Source organism: Vitis riparia, chromosome 7 (genome assembly GCF_004353265.1).
Source record: "Vitis riparia cultivar Riparia Gloire de Montpellier isolate 1030 chromosome 7, EGFV_Vit.rip_1.0, whole genome shotgun sequence".
Taxonomy (NCBI): domain Eukaryota; kingdom Viridiplantae; phylum Streptophyta; class Magnoliopsida; order Vitales; family Vitaceae; genus Vitis; species Vitis riparia.
Window position 1 is genome coordinate 29,080,603 of NC_048437.1, and position 6,000 is coordinate 29,086,602.

Genomic DNA, 6,000 nt, shown 5'->3' on the forward strand with positions numbered 1-6,000 from the left:
ATTTTTTGTATTAAAGGTGATAGTCTGTAATATTTTTTTATTCTAGTTGGTTAATACACAATAATCTTTTGATTTAAAAAATTGAGATTCTTTGGATACATGTGAAATATATGACTTGGTCATATGATTAATAAATTGATTTTGCAGGTCAAAATTCTTTAAGACATGTTTTTATGAATATTAAAAAATTTTGAGTTATATAAAAATAATATATATTATTGCATGTTGCCACAAATGGTATTTTTATTAATGCAATAATTTCATTATCCAAAATAATTTTGAAATTACAATAGGTTCAACTACTGTTCTCAATATATTATGTTATATCTTTACATATATATTCAGATGGATTTGTAGTATTTCAATTAAAGTTTTGAGACAACAATATACTTTAAATCATGATATGTTCTTTCAAAATTTTGATTTATGAATTAATTTTTACACATTAATTTAAATCATAATAATATTTGAATAAAATTATTGATTTATCACTACAGTTAGTTTGATTATTGAAATACTTCCTTGTTATTTCATGTATAAATTGCTCCACACTTACAAAATCAAATGTGTGAGATTATTTAAAATATATATAACATTAAATTATCTTTTTATACTTGCTTTATTGTGTTATATATGCTCTCATTATTTTTACACGGGTTATTAAGTTAAGTTATCATCGATGACTAATATTTTTCCATTGATTTTAACTTTTTCTCTATGATAATATTTATTCGACTCTATAAAGACGAAGTCTTTATGACAATGTTTTATGACTTATTACTTTGATGAAACTCTTGTCTCATTAATTGCATAACATTGATGACAAACAATGTTAATATTATATCAGGTGATAAAAACCTGATTAAAGGCTTCAGAAGAGCTTATACTATGTCACTAGTAGTATTTGATTCCATATGAATGACACTTTATATGATAATAGATCCAGAAGAATCTTGTAAGACCAACTTGGTCCCCCGGGGTAAAAGATCATATGGATGTACATTACAAAACTAGAAGTTTTCAATTAGTGACTAGTCTACCTATACACTTAAAAGGTGGAATCATTTTGATGAGACGATTTTCTCATCGTTAGGAGGAAAAGAGCCAATTTCAAAAGAATGACTTTGACTCATTTTGATCCTCATACAAATCAATGCGAACTAGAAGTTCAAAAGATTGTTCATTTGCAAGGACTTGCAAATCAATTACCCGATGTTTTCACAGATATAAAAAAAGTAACAAAGGCACACGTGCCAACTGTGAACGTCCCAACACATATTGATGTCCCTGAAGGACAACTGGAGAATGTCATAACAAATGAATCTAAGACATGCTTGAAGCGTGATAGACTTATTGGTTCAAATGATTTAATTCATAGAAAAATAAAATGCACAACATATGAAAATTTTAGTACTCCTAAAGAGTTCACAAATATGAAAGGGCCAAATGATGAAACCCAACTTAACAAACAGTTAGCTCCTGAAGAAGCACAAGTTGATCAAATACCGGTATCTAGAATTAAAGAGAACTCAATGAGTCACACGGGATAAACAAAGGACCGTAGTGACATTATCATAGATAATATATTCGCATTCCAAGTGGCTATGGATATCATGAGAGATGATGAATATCAAGAACCACAAAGTGTGAATGAATGTTGAAAAATGAAAGATTGGCCAAGATGAAAAAAAACAATCCAAACAGAGCTAAACTCGTTAACAAAACGAGAGGTATTTGGACTTGTAGTTCAAACACATGGAAACATAAAGCCTGTTGGATATAAATGGGTCTTTGTGAAAAAACGAAATGAGAATGATGAAATCATAAAATATAAAGCACGACTTGTTGCTTAAGGTTTCTCTCAAAGACCTGGTATAAACTATGAGGAAACTTATTCCCCTGTAATGGATGCAATCACATTTCGATACTTGATAAGTTTAACAGTCTCTGAATGACTAGATATGCGTCTTGTGGATGTTGTTACAACCTATTTATATGGGTCTATAGATACTGACATATATATAAAAATCCCTGAAGAATTCAAATTGCCTGAAGCAACTAATCTAAAGTCTCGAAACATGTACTCAATCAAACTACAAAGGTATTTGTACGGATTAAAGCAATCTAGACGTATGTGGTATAATCGTTTGAATGAGTATTTGTTAAAAGAAGGATACGTGAATAATTCAATTTGCCCATGTGTTTTTATCAAGAAATCAAAATTTGGGCTTATAATAATAGCAGTGCATATGGATGATTTAAACCTCATAAGAACTCCTGACAAGCTCACAAAAGTACCCAATTATTTAAATAAGGAATTTGACATGAAAGACTTGGGGAAAACAAGATATTGTCTCGATCTGCAGATTGAGCATTGTTCAAATGGCATATTAATCCATCAATCGACATATATAGAGAAAGTATTAAAACGATTTTATACGGACAAATCACATCTAGTCAATCCCCCTATGGTTGTTCTTTCACTTGAAGTAAACAAAGACCCATTTCGTCCTAAAGAAGAAAATGAAGAATCGCTTGGTTCAAAAGTACCATATCTTAGTGCAATCAGTGCACTAATGTATCTTGCAATCTGTATTAGACCAAACATAACATTCTTTGTCAACTTACTAGCAAGATACAGTTCTACCCCAACTAAAAGGCATTGGAATGGGGTTAAACATATATTGTGATACCTTCGTGGAACAAGTAACATGAGTTTATATTATTCAAAATAATCAAAATCACAATTGATTGGGTATGCAGAAGCACAATATATTTCAGATCCTCATAAAACTCGATCTTAAACGGGATATATCTTTACTTATGGTGGAACGACAATATCTTGGAGACTAGTCAAGCAAACAATGGTAACCACATCTTCAAATCATTCAGAAATTCTTGCAATTCACGAAGCAAGCCGTGAATGTGTATAGCTAAGGTTAATGATCCAACATATACAAGAAACATGTGGGCTACCTTCTATCAGAGGCAATGCAGCTGTGTTACATGAAGATAATGTTGTTTATATTGTACAAATTGAAGGAAGATTCATAAAAAGTGACAGAACTAAGCATATATCCCATAAATTATTCTATACTCATGAGCTCCAAAAGAAATGTGAGATTGATGTTTAACAAATTTGATCATGCAATAATCTAGCAGATCTATTCACAAAGGCGTTACCTTCGACCACATTGAAAAAGTCAAGGTATGACATTAGAATGCGAAGATTAAGAGATCTACCATTTGAAATGTTGGAGAAATCATAATCATATTTACATGAGGGGGAGAATGATAATATGGATATACTGCACTCTTTTTTCCTTTGTCCAGGTTTTTGTCCCATTGGGTTTTACTAACAAGGTTTTTAAAGAGGCAGTTATAGTAATCCAAAAGAATATTGTATTATTTTTCCTTCACTAGGGTTTTTCCTAGTAAGGTTTTAATGATGCATATTCTTATGATTATCCGATGGAGAATGTTATAAAATATGAGAATTTATCGGATTATGGGAACTTGTGGTCAAATTTTAAAAATAGTTTTTAAACTTTTGTTTAGTCATGTTCTTAGTTTCTCCTATCTCTCATCTTTCGCCCAATCTTGTCACTAGTAATAATAATAATAAGTGTGCTTTAAGTAACAATTCTAAGAAGTGTTTTTACATTTTTTAATATTTGAAAGATAAAAGTTTTCAAGTATAAAAAAGTTTAAAAACGCTTTATAAAATCATTATCAAATGCACTCTAAATATGTCTTGTTTATGGCACAAACGAGTTAATACTACCAACCCTTGGATTTAAATCAAAAGCAAACCATTTTAAGAACTTTTTAAAAATAAAATTGAAATTTGTTTTTCAAAAATAGCTTTCCAACTTGGAATTTCATTTACCAAATTTTAAACAAAATAGGACTTTTTGAAAATTTACCTTGAAAACATAATCATCTTTAAAATGCAAATTTGATGTGCTACTAAGAGTAAACAATTATAAATATGAAAAATTAATTAGGAACTTTAATGTTATATAAGTTCATGATGTCTGTTAAGAGAATTAGGAAAAAAAATGTTCAATATTTGAATTTTAAAATAAAATTTGTTTCAAAAAACAATAGGTGTATGTTGTCACGACAAGCTTCTTCGTGTTCTATAATTTTTATCATCAAATATAATGGTTTGTTTGTCTGAGTGTTTATAGCATGTTATGTTGTATTTATGATTGGTGTACTGTGTGGTATAAGGTTTGTTTAAGAATGTTTTCAAAAACATATTTTTAAGAATTATAATTAAAAGCTGTTTTCATAATAATAAATTTTCGTTTGATAATTTTCCCAACATATTATTCACAAATGTATTGCACACTTATACATTATTTACATGTTCCCAAAACATTTCTATGTTTTATAGCAACAAAAAAGGCCTATGATATGAAGTTTTGGAAGACAAAGCGAGAAATTTATTTATATTGATAATAATAAAACATTCAAATCGGAGATAACGGGTGATTGTAGATCACAAGAGAAAGAACCGGATTCATCTTCTTAATACTTGCAAGCCTTCACATCTATTTGCCATTTGCTTTCGAGTGGTCATATATTAGGTTTTTATTTGAAATGATGGTTTTGGAGGTGAACATATCCCTACTATATTTTTAAGACTCTATTTGTTTCAACTCGTTTTTCTTATAAATTATCTTATTTAATGGGTCATATGTTTATTTCTCTTATTTATCAAACCCGGCTTGTACAAAATCGGTCGAGTATTAGGGTTTTAGTCCAAATCGATTTTGATAAGTGTCATTAACCCACATCCTAATTCCTAACAAGCAATATCCCATTTCTCTCTTATTGCATTGTTCATTTTGAAGCCAAATGGATGTAGGAAGGTTGTTGCGAATTCAAGTTTGGCTTGATCCAAGGTCTAGATCACGTTTATGAGTGGATTCTTTCATCCAGCTAGAATCGACAATTGGGCCCAAGGCAGGCCCAAGTTGTGCATTTACTTCATCCGGGCCGTCCTACTTCTCGAGCAATGACACAAAACATTTGGTGAGTCCAGATGAGTGTCTTCAGGCTTAAATTCCATTTTTTTTCCTTGTGCCTAGAGAGGGTAAGTAGTCCGTAATAACGTTTTAATGTGCGATTTAAAAGTTTATATTTTATTTTTTAACTTCTAATTACTTTAATAATAAATTAGTCAAAGCTGTTTTTGGTCTTCCATTTTCAAAAACATAAAACATAGTATTTTTAAATAATATTTTTTAAGAATTATTTAAAAAAAATAATTATATAAACATGTAGAATAATTGAAAATAAAACAATGAAAATTCAAATTTAAAATATATTTAAAAATATGAAATAATCAAAATATTTAAACTTTTATTATATTTTTTATAACAGAACACTTTTAAAAAACTATTTTTAAAAATAGTAATCAAACAAACCTTAATTATTGACAAGAGTATACAACTCAAGCCGAGTAATAACTATTTCCCGATATTACAAGCATCATCAATGTAAGTCTCAAACCCAATTACCGAAAACCAAAATCATAAAAGAATTAGAGGGAGTAAAATTGTAAAGAATCCTTTTTTTTTTTTTTTTTCCAAAAAAAAGGGGTAACTTTTAGATTCCTAAAACATTATTTTTAAGCAAAAGATCTTAAATATTCAAATCATTCATAAAGGGCACATTTCAATCGTAGTAAGACATTCAAACAATGCCTTCATAAAAGCTGAAACATTAAAAAGAAGTTTTGAATGTCATTGGGAAGTTTCGTATTCAGAATTAATCACTCGATTGAATTATTTTCACCTTCACATTATTTACAAACATCCAAAACCGAAGCTTAAATAATTCGGACTTAATCAAAATAGTTAAGACCCAGGAAAGTTCTAAGCTAAATTAAGTGACGGACACATGTAATTCCAAAGGACTTGGGCGATGGAAAACCAAAAACAACTACACCCATAGGAATTAAAGAAAGTTAAAAGAGAGTAAACGAGT